This window comes from Rhea americana, unplaced genomic scaffold (assembly GCF_003343005.1).
Source record: "Rhea americana isolate MKP2758 unplaced genomic scaffold, rheAme1 scaffold_25, whole genome shotgun sequence".
NCBI classification, from domain to species: Eukaryota; Metazoa; Chordata; class Aves; order Rheiformes; family Rheidae; genus Rhea; species Rhea americana.
Window position 1 is genome coordinate 4,451,937 of NW_028186368.1, and position 15,284 is coordinate 4,467,220.

A 15,284-nucleotide genomic window follows, 5' to 3' on the forward strand; every position below is an offset into this window, starting at 1 on the left:
CTGCACCTGCTGATATAAGAATACAAAGAATATGGAGTGTGCAGAAGCAAAATGTTAGCAAGATTTTGGTTCAGTGGTTTGAAGTGGAAGGTATGAGGATATTTTCCTTATACTCCACCATGTTGTGAAATATATATATATATTAGGAGCCTCTCATTCTTCAGGAAAACATTCATATATTTTAAACAAGAAATAACAAAAAAGTAAGCTTTTTTAAAAATTAAAACACATACTAACCACTGTATCTGTATAATTACTTGTAAGTTTTAACTACAGTGATATCATGTCATATTTGTCTATTTCTCAAAATGTGTGCTATCAGAAAAAAGTGGCCAGGAAACACTTGAAATAATTTAATACAATAGTGTGTTTTGTAATACCATATTGGCTTTTGAAATGCTGAAGCTTATGTTGTTCATTGCTCTTTAGAGGTTTAGAGATAAAATGCCATAATGCTTTCAGTAATAAGGGACTCATATGCACTACAGTTGGTCTAAGAGTGTTTTTTCTGGTAGTTAACTACATCTACACATAAGATAATAAATTAATAATATACCAAAGTGATTTTTATTTCTATTTTAATAACATATTGATAAGCTAATTAGTATTTTTCTTTGAAAGAATAAAAGATAGTATAAATAGGAGGATACATGAGAAAATTAAATGCTCTTTTATTTAAAAGTGAAACACTTATATGATTTCCTCAATACACTTAAGTGTTTCTCAAAAGTTTGAGGAAAGAAGTTGAGAATTGCAAAGGACCTTCTGAAGACACATAGTGAGGATAAAGTTATATTTTGTAACAAAAAAATATATGGACTTCTTAGAAAAAGGTCGGGTGAGTACACTCTAAGGTCTTACAACTAAACTGACATTTCATTTCAACGTGACAACAGCCTTCTTGACCGCAGATTAGTTCAACATTGAGCATCACAGCAAAACAATTATCTAGTTTAGAGTGCATAGTAATTCACTGTTGTCCTTCACTGTATATTAAATGTCATCCATCGGTGTGACAAGAATACAAAAATGATTGCACTAGGATCACCACCTAACAGGATATCTTTTAATATAGCCATATTGGACAGGTTTTTTATGTACAGGATAAATGGTTAAAATATTTTCAAGAGCAGCGTAATGTTTCTTTTTAGTATTTCTGCTTGGCAAACCTAAATGTCCTTTAACCATAACAATTAATCTAGAAAATATAATAGTGGTAATTTTGGGTCATGTGGTGTATTTTAGAGTACTTATACTATTTTTTGCATTCATGTGATTGTGAAGCCAAAAAAAAGGTCGTGTCATCACGAATGAAGACCCTGAGGATTACTGTTTTGTGGTTTTGTTCAAAGGAAGAATCAAATCCTTATCTTTTTACAATATACACCTTAAGCACATTAAGGCAAAGCCTCAGAAATGCCAGAGGGAATTCTTCAACAAGTAAATTTTGTCCCAAGCAAATAACACAGTACGTGAGAATCTATCTGCAACTCAACAGTGTTGCTTTCTTGCTAACGTGTGACTCCTGATTGCTTACTGATGGAGTATAACTTTCAGATTTAGAGCTTTAATATAGGTTTATCAAAATCCATCTGAAAACAAAGGGTTTTTTTTGCATAGATGTAAATTAATTATTCTTGAATTTGTTTTTATTATGGAAAAGAAATAATTCTGCATTTAAATTGTTTTTAAAGTCTTTTCAGTGCTTTACTATCACTAGGAATCCAATTCTCTGACCCTCTATGTATACATATATATCATTAAATGAAGGAAATAACTTGGGTTTCAGCATTTGCATGCAATCATCCATACTGCTTAGCTGTTAGCACACTCTGTCACAGTTTTGGCCTACGCTAAGCTCATTTAGATAATGCCCAAATATAGTTCAAAGTATTGGTGGGATCACTGGGATGATATAAAAGCTAAGAACAGAAAACATTTTAGTCTTATGGATACAGACTGTGCCATATCACTTGACCTCTGGGCCAGAAAGTAAGCCCTGGGCTGTTTAACTGGCTAGCAAATACATAGTTCTTAAGCTCAATTATGCTACTGTCAAAATCAGTGAAATCTTTTCCATTGACTTCTACAGGAATATGATAGGATAATCATCTATTCAGGATAATGTTTGATTACAAAATGTTTCATCCTTTCTGATTATTCTATTATTGGTCTCAGCATTACCCCTGTGCTCTCTCCCCCAATTTAGAACCAGTAATTTTAGAAATATTTCAGTTACTACTGTTGTCCTCAGAATGCACCTTTTTTTTCCTCCAGAAAAGATGAAAGAAATCAAATGCATGTCTCACTTTACATTTGCAAGTAACCTGATCTGAAATAAAAAGGTCTACTTGTGTACTTAGAGCTCTGTGCAGGAACTCTGCTGAATTGAAGCTCCACATCCTGGTGGTGGATAACTACTTGAAACTTCTTTTAGGCTTCAGTAGAAATCTAGAAGCCTTTCTCCTACCTTCGAACAAAAAATTGAAGTCTTCATAGATACTAACCTAGGAAATGATCAGCTGGTTACAAACAAGACACCAGTGCTTCCTTCACTGATAGCACTGGCCACCAGCAACTTTCATCCTCACACCCTCAGCACTTACGTTGCCTCTTTCATAGCACTATCAATATGCTAGAGTTTGCCCTTCAGGCTCCACAATTTGACATAACCTTGTTAGGAAACTGAGTATACTACGGCTTGCCTTGGCCTAGAATTTCTTCCAACCTATTTTTCTGTAAAACTGATTCCAGAAGCAGTATTTCAACAATGTAAGGATTAGAGCCCAAGTGCTTCTGGGCATACAAGGTAATACACTCTTTCCTATAGAAAGAGATTATGGCTACTCCTTTYGCTCTCTCCATCTCTCACCCTGTGGCAAGACAATGCTACCAACTTGTTCATTACTGAGAACCATTAATTTGACTTCATTCTTCATTTAATCCTGTCCCTTGATTCAAATGTACTGCTTTTAGTTCAGCACAGCCTATCTGAATCTGATTTATTATTTTCTCTCYGACCAGATTGCCAAAATGTGTGTTTGTTACTTAAATATCATCAGAKTTTCACTTTTCAGATTCCCAAACCTGTATAAGATATCTTTAGGGATCTGGTACATGTGTTACAGGACCTATGGGCAACCTGTATCATTGTGGAAAGGCAGCTAGTATGTGTTCTTCATATTCACTGTTCTTCCTCGAAAGAGACAAAATTGAGTCTTTAATGCCATAGCCTAAACTGTGCAATGTTTCCACCAGTACTATTTGACTGTCATCTAGGCTTCATTGTGAGTAAAGCCTCCAGGTCAAAATTTATACATCTTTCAAAATCCTTCTCAAAATTCATTTGTTTTGTAATGTAGACCGTAAACTGAAAGCTGGTTATGCCTAGGTAGCTCATGAACTATGACTGCTGAATCTGGAATCACTTATGAAATGCACTCATTCTATTATTTTTTCATTTTATTTTCTTCATGCCTTGTAGGAATTTTCATCCCATTTAACTATTTAAACCACACTCCTTTTGAAATGCAAACTCTTTAAAGCAAGCACTTGCTGTTTGCTATGTTACTGTAAAGTGTCTTGCAAAAGGAGACTTGAGCCTGCTTGGCAGTGCTCTTGGAAAATTCTACTGTATTATGAGAAAGCCCAACTAAGCTCTTCCTACCATCTAGAAATCTCCACTGTCTTCCACCTGTGGAGTCATTTACACTCATGCAAAGTAGAGGTGCAACACCATCCTCTTCCTTGCCTTTGACATTTGTTTTGCACGAGCACAAATGACTACACAGTATGAAAGTCAATGGACAGTGAGGGAGGTGTTATGAATGTGAACAATCCTGACTGACATTTAAGCTGCAGGCAGAATTGGGCTTCTCATAGCAGAACAAAAAGATTTAAGGAGTCTATGGCACCTACCTAGTGACTTCATCTAATTACAGTTACATTTGAAGCAAGGTGAAAATTCCTTTCATTCCAGTAAATGAAGGGCACACTGACCAGGATTTTGACATGATTAACTATTCACTCTGCACTAACATGCCTGTTTAGAAGAAGGGGAGAGCAAGAAAGAGAAAGTGAGAGAGAGAAGTGTGTGGAGGATAAATATAACTAATTAAAATTCTTTTTCAGATATTTTTGCAACTTKATATTATCTTTGCCAAGCTCTGTGATCACAGCAAAGCAGTGCAATGTAGAAAATTCTGCTAACTGCTTCCATTTTTCTTCTAGACAGGGTTCATTGGTTACATTGTGTCAGCCACAAAACCAGAGAATTTTCTAAGGAACTTGTTGGAATTCTTTCACTGGAATTTTTCTGAACCTGCATCATACTATAAACTAGAACCCTGACTATTTTCACTCCAAAACCACTACCAAAAAAACTGCTCCACGACAGAAAGTAACTGCTGTAGTATCTGCTACTTGAAGACTGCCCTGTATCACTGGTGTTAGCACTACAGTACCGAAATACTGTAGTAGTATCCCTACTTTTACAAAACAAACAGATAAATAACAAATGGGTATATTATTCTACTGTAAAGTTAAGCTATTTCTTATGGGAACAAAGAAGAAGCTCTATAAAGATGCAGGTTCACAAAAACCACTGCATGCGGATAGGAAAGCAACTTTTTCTTATCTACCACCTCACTATCTACTCCATGAAAAATCTTCCACTCAGCATTCCTGTTTTACATAGTTGAGGAGGAAACTGGAATGTAAAGAGGCAACAGGTCTGAGTAGAATGCTTTTCTTTTAGTCTGGTGGAGTTATATACATGACTCCATCAAGCTGAAATAACTTTGCCATCCTGGTTTTCCCAGCTACAGGGTAGCTGCATTAGCTGCATGCAAAGTCTTTATCTATGCTAAAGTCTTTAGGTGGAACCTAATTGGTAGGTGCAAGTGCCACAGAGGTGTAATGGCTATGATGCATTAAAAAAAACCAAACAAACAAAAAAAAAGTATATTGATAGGAAATAAATGCTAGAAGGATTTAAACAGGACTATTTAATAAAAATTACATATATTTAAACTGCTCTCCAAAGTGTTAAAAGACCGATTAATGGTAAACATTTTGCAATTTAAAGGTTTATTATTTTCAAAGAAAATCAATTAATTCATTCACAGATTATTTTGTTTCAACTACRATGCTGAAAATTTTCCACACAGTCTAATTTTTTCCCTGTTAGAATGATACTTGCTAAAGATTAAACTTTTGATAATAGCGTACTAAAAACAAAAAAAAATGCTCACTTTGGATCTTAAGCCTGAAAATGCATGATTAACTTTACACTAAAGCAATTTCACCATCCCTGGAGTTAACAAAGGGTGATTTCCACAGGGGAGATAGAAACTATTGGAGAACAGACAACTGAGTTTCAGCATCAGAAACAATTAAGTACTTCTTTTGTCAGACTGGTTTCTAGTCGAGACTTGGCAGTGCTATAATGACTTCTCCTACTCTAAGTCTCGACACTAATGAATTAAAGACTGAAGGTCTGGATCAGCCATGTAAATTTATGGCTAACACAGCCGAATTGGAAAGATAAATCAAAGACAAATAATTCCCATTCTCCTGGCTACAGGATCTTCAGCATCTTTGGAATAACCTTACTTATCTCTGATATGGAATATCACTTATAGTCAACAAGCATTTCTTATTTACTTACTTTAAAAATTGGTTTAACTGTTAGCTAGTAGTTCTTCCCTCCAAGAAAAAAAAAAAAGCTCTATCTTTGGAAAAGGCAATGTTTACGTAAGGTTTTCCCCTGCCCCCTCCTCTATTTAGATCTATTTACATTTTTCCAGAATAAAATGGATAATTATGATTGATAGATGAATTTAGCAAATCTGGTTTTAGCTAAATTTGTGAAAAGATAACTAAATTATTTCCAGTTCTGAAGTCAGAAACTGATATTTTATTTTAAATAATGTATATTCTAGCAGAGATATTATTGACATTACTCAATAATACACTTCCTGATTTAAAAAGAAAATAAAAGAGTAAAATCTGCAAAACATGCAAGTGTTGGGATTCTCTAGGTTCTCCTATCCTTCAACTAATCTTGAAATCAAAGAACATAGAGGTTAACTCTGAAATGCTATCCTACAGAAGCTGCTCTTCTGAACATTTTTAGCWTGAATTTTACTTGAGTTTTGTAGCCATTGTACCATAATGGCTTTGCTTTTGCAGTGGTTTATATCTGCTTCTTAATTTTAAGTGATATAAAGAAATTTATTGTATATGGGTCTACACATTTAGCAAATAATGCTGCTTTTCATATGTTTGGTTCAGTTAATRTAACAATTGCTTTTCAATCCTTACAGACATTTTTATTCAATATTATCATATATCTAGTAAACAAGGCACTACTATGTTTCTGGGTCTTCCAGAAGCATGTCAAGTAAAAATTACRGTCAGCTAATTTTCAGTTTTTCACCTTACAACTCCAACCTCTATATTTTTCGTGAGGAAGCCTTTCACTATTAACTTGGAACCGCATGGAAATGCGGTTGAATAAATAAATGGCTTGAATAAATAAAATCTGTCCTACATGAGCTTTGTCATTCTGAAATTTTGGGCAAAAAACCCCAAAAGTTCAGCTGCCAATCAAAACCATCTATTGATACAACAGGCAATCTACATAAGATCAGTCACTGATGCTAATGAAAAAGGAGTCAACTGGTTAACTTCCATACTTTTAAATTACCAATTTTATCTTTTGATAGCATCATGGTACCTTCTTGAACTCTTACTGATTCTACTCCTGTCCCACTATTTCTTCTCCTTGCTTCTCACATTAGAGGACTACATTCCTTTCCATATCTCGTGAGAAAACTGCTGATATGCATCATGATGAGTTCTCTTCTCTTCATTAATGTAACACATGCTAGAGTAAAATACATGCAAAGAAACAAAACAAAGTACTACTTTTCCCCTACTTTCAAAACCAGAAGAGGCACTAGTCTTCCTCAAAAGCAACATTTAGCTTGACAAGACTCAGATTCATCTGTAGATGAACGATTCTAAGGCACACTTAACATTACTATGATACACTTAACATTAATGCATCCTATGATTTACTAAATAAACATGTAAAAGGCTAAGTCTGGACCTGAGTCTTCCTTTCCTTTTCTTGTCACTTATCAAATAAACCTCTTATGTTTTGACAAAGGAGACTGAAATGACCCAATATTAGAAAAGAATACTTAGGATTTTCTCCAGAGATTCTAAATATGTTGGTTTTTTAAAGTAAACTACTTCATATAAGCAAGCTAATGTCTTTTCTTTCTTACTACATTTGTTGATAATTGGTAATAACTTAAAAATAAGGAAGAAACATTGAACACTTTACCACAGTGTGAAGAACTCCAAAACCAAATGAAATTAATTTTCAGATTACTATGTACCTTTCTCAGAGGCAGCTATGGGATTATTTGCTAATGGATGGCAACACAGTACATGGAGACTAACAAATTAATGTGCATGGTTGATATGAAACATCATTACATATGGTTTTATAGGACTTTTGACAAAACAGTCTTCAGATACTGACTCACTTAAAGGCTGCTTAYCTAAGGCGTTTCAATAAACAAAACGATGTAGATGAGACTTCGCTCATAGTTAAACCTAATCATATATGGACAGCCYCAAAAACACAAGGAAAAATGTGACTGTTTTAACTGCTGAACTACTTTCAAAAGCAAATTGCATTGTGTTTACAGTATATTAAACTTGGTCATACAGTGTGAAAGAAATGACAGAAAATTGGAGACATATAAACCAAAATATAACTATATGAGGTAGTATAATGTGTGAGAAAAGAAATGATGATATTGATAGTATAATACCTTCCAACACCATCCAGCATGTGCTAGGGATGAAAGGACTGCAAACACAATGATTAAACTGTCGCAGGCTGTTTTAAGTTATATCTTAGTTGAACAGTGTATGGTACATCAGGGAGATGTCTGCTAAAGAACTGTATGAAGCAGAGTAAATGAAATAGGACAATTCTAGTCAGTCAAAGCTCAAAATGGAAGCAGGCCAGAAAGCCATTCACCAGTACTCACTAGGAAATTCACTCAYTCACAGTGAGTATCTCACTTAGGATATTTTACTAGGAAAGACGGTTCATCGAGCTAAATCCTCTGGATGAACTTTAGGGGACAATCTCTGAATCCTATAAGAGGTACTGTTAAGATTCAAATGAATAATAAATCTCTTCAACTTCAGATATATGTGACTAGTGAAATGTATAGTGTAACAGATGTAAATGAGAAACCAGAAACAAGAGATTATGCTATAAAAATAGTTCAGCATGACTTTTCATACARCTTGCCATCATTAACCCTCAGATTGCAAAAAAGGGTTTTTTTACAACTTTCCATCAATAGGAAAATATGTGTTTATAAATGTATAATGCCTATATATAACAAGGCTTGAAAAGTCAAGTCAGAATGAGTACAGCCAGAATGAGCTGTGCATCTAATTCGAGATAATGATCTAACTATCTGAAAGTTAATTTCTGTCTGTGGATCTAGTTAATGAAAATGAAGGGATTTCTTGACTTGCTTAASAAAGAAGACCAGATTCCTTAAGGATGAACAGAATTCGGATTCAATTTAGCCACTCAAAAAATGTTTTGGGGCAATTAATGATACACTAAGGAACTGTGTGATTGCTTTCAGAATAATGAGAAAAAACATTAACAGACAAGATAGGAAAGAYAGTCTGGGCCATCATCAACCGTATAGAGCATAAATACACTATTATACTTTTGATTTCAGTTTTCTAATTGATTTAGAGAATAAGAAGCAAATATTGGCAGAAATCATTCTGATGGCACCATCATTATAGTGTATATTATAAGATATTTTCTTCTATTTTGTCTAAAAGTAGRTTAAGATTGATATTAAATTAGTACATATCTCAGAGAAGCCACCCACTACTCTGCTTCCAAAAGAGGCCCCACTCACACATTAACTCTACAGAAGACAATTTGATTAGACTACTACAAAAATACTAATTTCTTGACAGAAAAAAAGAAAAAAAAAGAAATGACCAGGTTTGTTGAAATAAGCATATTCGTATATTCATATTCCTCAACTTGCATATTGAGTTTTAGCTAATGAGAGGGTTCTATACCTTCCACTGGCCTGATGAGGCAGTCTGGTTCTGAGTACTTCAGCCATCCACAGTTAAAGCATTCACAGGATTTCAGCAGTCATTTTGCTGCCAATATTTTTTCTTATTTTTGATGCATGATAAGTAGTGTCCAGGATGTCAGATCGATCTACCACCAATATAGTGTAGTTATGTCAAAAAGTATAAAAATAAGTATTTTTGTCTGCAACCTGTAACGGTGTTCTAAAAGAGGCTGTTATATAGATGTTGTCCTTGTACAGACTACAAGACCTCTTGGCACTTTTGTCTCTTCTTGAATAGGTGAAGGAGACTGACAGCATTCAGAAGCAATTCAAAAGAATCCTAAGGGGTTACAATAAAAAGAGTCTGTACTCAGATGTTTATTTATATATCAGGTATTCTACAAACTGACACAGAACCTAGATAAATCTCTTGTGGAGGAGGCTGTCAGGGGACTGCTGTGTCTTTCACAGTGTCAAGTTGCAAAGTGAGAAGCTGCTGTTTAACTCTTTGCTATACCTGTCTTTTTTTTAAACACAAATCCTCATCAACAATATTCAGATTTTTTAGTCATTTAGCTTTGATCTCAGCCTTGATACAGAAAAAGAATAAAATATAAGATCTCTGTGTGGACGACAAAAAAATAAACCTAAATATTGTTATAGGTAAATAAACTATAGAGTTTTATGATAATATTATAGAGCATAGAGCATAGTAAATTTCCACTCTACTTGATCAAGTTAAAGTTGTCATGTGCATTTTGTGAATAATGATGCTCAGAATATCTGAACACATTTGAAATATCCTATGCAAATCTTGTTTACTTTGTAAGTGGAGAAATGTTTCAGCAGATTTCCAATAACTGTTATCTGGACAAGACAGTTATACAATTTCACCGCTATAACATATAGTGGGACAGATGAAGTGAAAAGCATGTACTTAAGAATTTGCCCATGAGTGTAATAAAATTAAGAGCTAATTAAGGCGTCTTCTTTATACTAACCTCAGTTAATGAAATTCTATTTAAATGACAGAAATCTAAAATCAAATTTGAATTAAAGGAGAAGAAATAAAATCCAGAAAGTAAGAAGGTTTTAAAACATTTTCACATAATATTAAGATTTCTTGTTATAACTATATGAACCTATCAGTTAGCAAACAGATAGAAAGATATATAAGAGAAAGAAAATAAACTCTTGTCATGCAACTGCTCCCTGGTTCACTTGACAGTAASCCCCAGTGTTTTGGAGGCTGGCACTGTTGCTCTCCGCTCACAATACAAATAATGTCTAGTGTTAACATGAATTTGCTTGCAACCAGAGAAATGATATGCATAGAGGCAGATAATTCTGAATCTGTTGGAAGCAATTAACTAGGTAAGGTCATAAATTGCAATTTGATTTAATAGAAATAAAAATCCTTGACTTTGAAATAATTGCCATGGAACAAGTTTGGAAAGTGTGTCAGTTTTTGGCATGCTTTCATCCTTGCCTACTTGCACAGCATTCTATACCCTAGTGACAATGTCTTTTCTTGTGTTACAATTCAAGCAAAACTAAATACCATAARCTACTAAGAAAAGCAGATACCAGGGGTTGCTATCTGGACTCTCCTATTGGAAGATGAAATCGTATCTGAGAATACCTCATAACAAATGCTGCAGTATTGTAGAAGATAAGGTTTTCAGTAAGTATGCTTGTTAAGAGTAAAAGACAAATATGCTAAGTTCCTACTTGAATAAAATTTGACTGAAAAAGCCGTTCCTTCTTATCTATCCTTGATTCCTTTCTATCGAGATAGTTTCCAAGGAATAGTTTGAAAATCTGCTGGACAAGCTTAAGGGCAGAAATCAGTTGATCAAGAAATAGGAAATAAACATGAAGACTGATGAGATGTAAAAGAATATGTATGTGCTCCACAGATCTATAATTCTCAGGCATCCGTTAAAGTTTGAAGAAACATGATATTCTTAAGCTTCTTCACAGAAAAAAGATTAAGAATGTATGGATATATTTTTAAAACTCTTTTCACCTTTTATTATACTTTATTCCAGCTGGTAAGAAAAAAATGTAATTGGTGATGAGGCAGCGTTCATAGTGCTTTTATGACTGCTTTCAAGGAAATGGAAAAATAGTCTATACTGAACACTATGACAGCTGAAAGCAAGACAAGAGCTTGACTTAGGAGAGGAAAGATAATTCTTCTGGAAGGCAGAAAAAGCAGGAAGCACTCATGTGCAGAGTATGATATAGGCTAAGCTTAATCAAGCCCTTTAAACTGATAACTCATGATTCAATGTTAGCTATCAGGGCCGTGAGCACAGTTTAAAGTATATTTACACAATAGATTCACTGATACTCAAGATAGTTCAGCTCATTAGTGGACCACTTCATCCAGGGCAGTTTATCTGCTTCACAGTTAATCTGTAGAAAAGTGAACTATCATGCTAAAACAGGTGCATCTCTTCCAGTTATGAAGAAGGTCAGTCACACTAAACTGCACTGTTGCAGACAGACAYATTCATAGAGTTTGCTGTGAGAATATTTAAATTTGCAGGGAATAACTTGAACTTAGAAAAATCAGGTGGAAAGTAATTGGATAAAAATAGATAAGTATTTTATTCTCCAGTCTGGGTTTTCTGAAAAGATTCATGAAGATGTGGAAGTTACATACATATGAGACTCCAAAAATGCTGATTACATAAGGAAAGCTGGCTGAATATTATTTAAGTTTAATTTTAAAACTCATGAATTTGAAGGCCCATTTAGGTCAAGGATATTTAGCATTTTGTAATGTATGAAATTGATTTTCTTCATATTCCCTACAATAAATGGCCAGTACTTACAGTTGCCAATATATCAGATTTTCCTGAGACCAAAAAAGGAAAATAACTGATTATTAATTACAAATTAACAAAAGAGAAGGAATGCCATGTGCCTATGAATTTGGATACCAAAAATGTAAGAAATCAGCATGTTTCTTATAAATGAAACAATGGTTTGCATCAATCAACAGAAATAAAGAATAAATGCTACTAATTCTGAAAAGATTTTTAATTGTACACATCAAAAGAGAAGGCTTTGTATTTGATAAAACTCCAAAAAGGTGTAGATGTACACTACTCCAGTCTTAGCATTCCTTCAAATCACACATAAACTGTGAGTTCAGCTGGGCTTCTAAATTAAAGAAACAAAAATAAAAGGCAGACACAGAAAAGGAAAGATTTTGGAACTGGAATGCAACAAGATATCATATGTTTCACACAAAGACATTGCTAGCTGGCATTAGAAGCAGATCTGTTATAGTTGCCAAAAGACAAAAAAAAAACTGTTATATGATTTTTGAGTTCACAGAAAGTTGAGATGTTTAGTGTCAAGAAGACTGAATTTATCTATCATTCCACACTCTGTAAAAAAAAAAAAAAAAAAAAAAAAAAAAAAAAAAAAAAAAAAAAAAGATATTCAAAGAGTAACTATCGTAACTATTTAGATTCAGCTACCACAATAAACAACATGAGGAAGTGTTCGTATATATGGAACAATCACAGCCTGCTATAATTCCCCATCAGGAATAAAAATTAAAGAAAATACTATGTCCTTCAATACATACGCTCATCCCATTCAGAATGCAGCATTTGTAATATCAATATGAGCAGCTGATTGATCAATCGTTGGGACTACAACAAGAAGAAAATGACCCAGAAAAGCCTGCTAGCTAACAAACAAACTACTCTCCTAGCTTTGGGTTTTAGTGAGCACGTAAAGATTCCAGTTCTTTATATCTAGTTCTCAAATTGGAAGGAAAACAAAAAACAAAAAATGAAAAACAATGTTCTTACAAGTAGTTTCAGGTGAAGGTAAAGACTACTGAAAATTTACATTCCTTTTTATCATTTACACTTTCTATGGTACTCTGTAAATTCCTTTCAGTAACTCCCCCTCCAAGATTCTTAAACCTTCTATTAATTTTTTCAGCTTTGCCTAAATGTGACCGTTACTACTAATTATTCAGTGAATTCCAAGTACTGAAACAGAGTTGTACTTTCTGTTTTAAATGGATCAAGTTCTTACATCTCAATACTGTTTGGAAGACATGTTAAAACAATAAAATCATAGCTTGCTCATGAAACATTTCACACAAAGATGTGAAGTGTAAATCTAAAAATAAATGTTCTACAATGAATACTCTGATAAGCTGTAATTATAAAACATCATATCATAAAAGACATACTAGATACTGCTCCAAACACAGATACACCTTATTATGAAACACATAATTATTATGAAACACTGGTAGTTAAACACTCATTATGGCAGGATTGTTATGAAATAAAAATCTTAAGAAGACACTCTAGACAGGCCCTATTAATTTGATGGCATATAGTCCAATAATTTCATATCAAGACTGAAAAATACATAATAAACTGTGCAACATCTAACTTATAACTCATACTGAAAATAAATATTCAATACTAAGCTGCAAAGTCCTGTTTGCTACCAGACTTCAGTTAATAGCATCTCCCTTTAAATGACAAAAAAAAAAAAAATCCAAATTATATTTGCAAAAGGCTCTTTTACTTCTGAGCAATATATGCTCTTCTCTTTTTAACGTTCACCAGGAGATTATCATTTTAGCAGAGAACAATTTCCCTATATGAAATACGGAGTCAGAAAATACTAACACCTATTAAGTCTTTCTACAATACTAAAAGAATCTGTAGATTGTCTTACATAATCCTACATATTCTATTTCTAAATGTGTGCTCAGTGTTTGATTGCACAACAGATACTGAAATTCTGTCTCTGGTTTTGAAGGCTAGTATAAACTTATATGTAAAAAAAAGAGATATTTTATACAACACTACAAAAGCAGACTCCTCTACTCAGTTTCAAACATATTTTGTAATGCTTTACACTGAAGATAATGCTTTTATGTTGCTGGTCCCAAAAACAAAAATGTGAAAAAGTTCAGTAATAATGCTCTAGTACATTGTGCTTCTGTTTGATAATAAACATTCTACTTCTGTGAGTGAGATTAGATGACTGAACAGCATAATAAAAAAGGGCCAGAGGAAAATACATTTTTTCCTACAAAATATAACAAAACATATTTTTGGAGTGTAAGTAGGAACTGAGTCACACAACTCCTGCTAACATTAACAGAAGCTGCCTGTCAAAAGCACTRTGCTTTATTCTGAAAATATTCTTGAGTGGTCATAGTAGGGTTAAAACTTCTGTACATACAGACAAATATTTTACATGAGGGCTTCACAAAAACTGTTTGTAATTTATACTCAATTATAAATCCTGTAATTTCAGAATTATTTGTGTCATAGGAACACCTCAGAAATTAGTTTACTGTCTGGTTATATAATACACTAAAATCCATTTTTCTGTGAAGAAACTTCCAATGTAAGTTTCTGGCTATTTAAAGTAGACTTTTAAAGACACAGGAGTGAAAATATTCATTACAGAATGTGTTTCGGTGTTTTATCTAGATGACTTTGGCATCTCAGGTACTTYATGTTCAGGTGATCTTGCTGAATTATTTATAAACTGTTTTTCTAGAAATAATACCTTTGCATTTATTAGCAAAATGATATAGCTTCTCAAAAATGAAGATGACAGTGGCAGAAAAAGTGAGAGAACTCTGATATTAATTTTAGCATAAAGGGAAAAGAAAAATAATAAGACTCAACTGTGCACTAGAGATTGTAAGAATATGGGGCTGAAGTGGGATTGCATTAAACATATGCTTCTAAAAATCACTGCTATACACAAAAAAATGTCTTTTTAAATGGAAGTTTGGGATAAAAGCCAGCATAGTTTATGTTTATTTTATTTTTWAAAAATTACTACTGGGAGGAATCTGCAAGTGATATTACATTGCAAGTTATACTACATTCAAAAGCCTGCAAGTTTAGTGCTCTGTATTTTTTTTTTTTTTGCTATCACAGTAAGAGTCAAATTTATGACATGCAAGATTATATTTCTGTGAGCATCTGGGGTCAGTTCCAGTTAACAATGAAAAAGTAAAATATAATGAAATTTTTGACAATAGGATATGTTTACCTACTTGTCTATATTGAAGAAAGCAGATAATAAGTGTTCAAGGAGCAATACAGCCTTATATATCAA

At 33.5% G+C, this 15,284-nt stretch overlaps 1 protein-coding gene across 1 annotated transcript in view; it reads right to left on the reverse strand.

Moving 5' to 3' along the window:
* The window catches only part of GRIK2 (glutamate ionotropic receptor kainate type subunit 2), a 414,190-nt gene that overhangs the window by 132,363 nt on the left and 266,543 nt on the right, over positions 1 to 15,284 (reverse strand). The gene's annotated exons all lie outside the window — the stretch shown is intronic.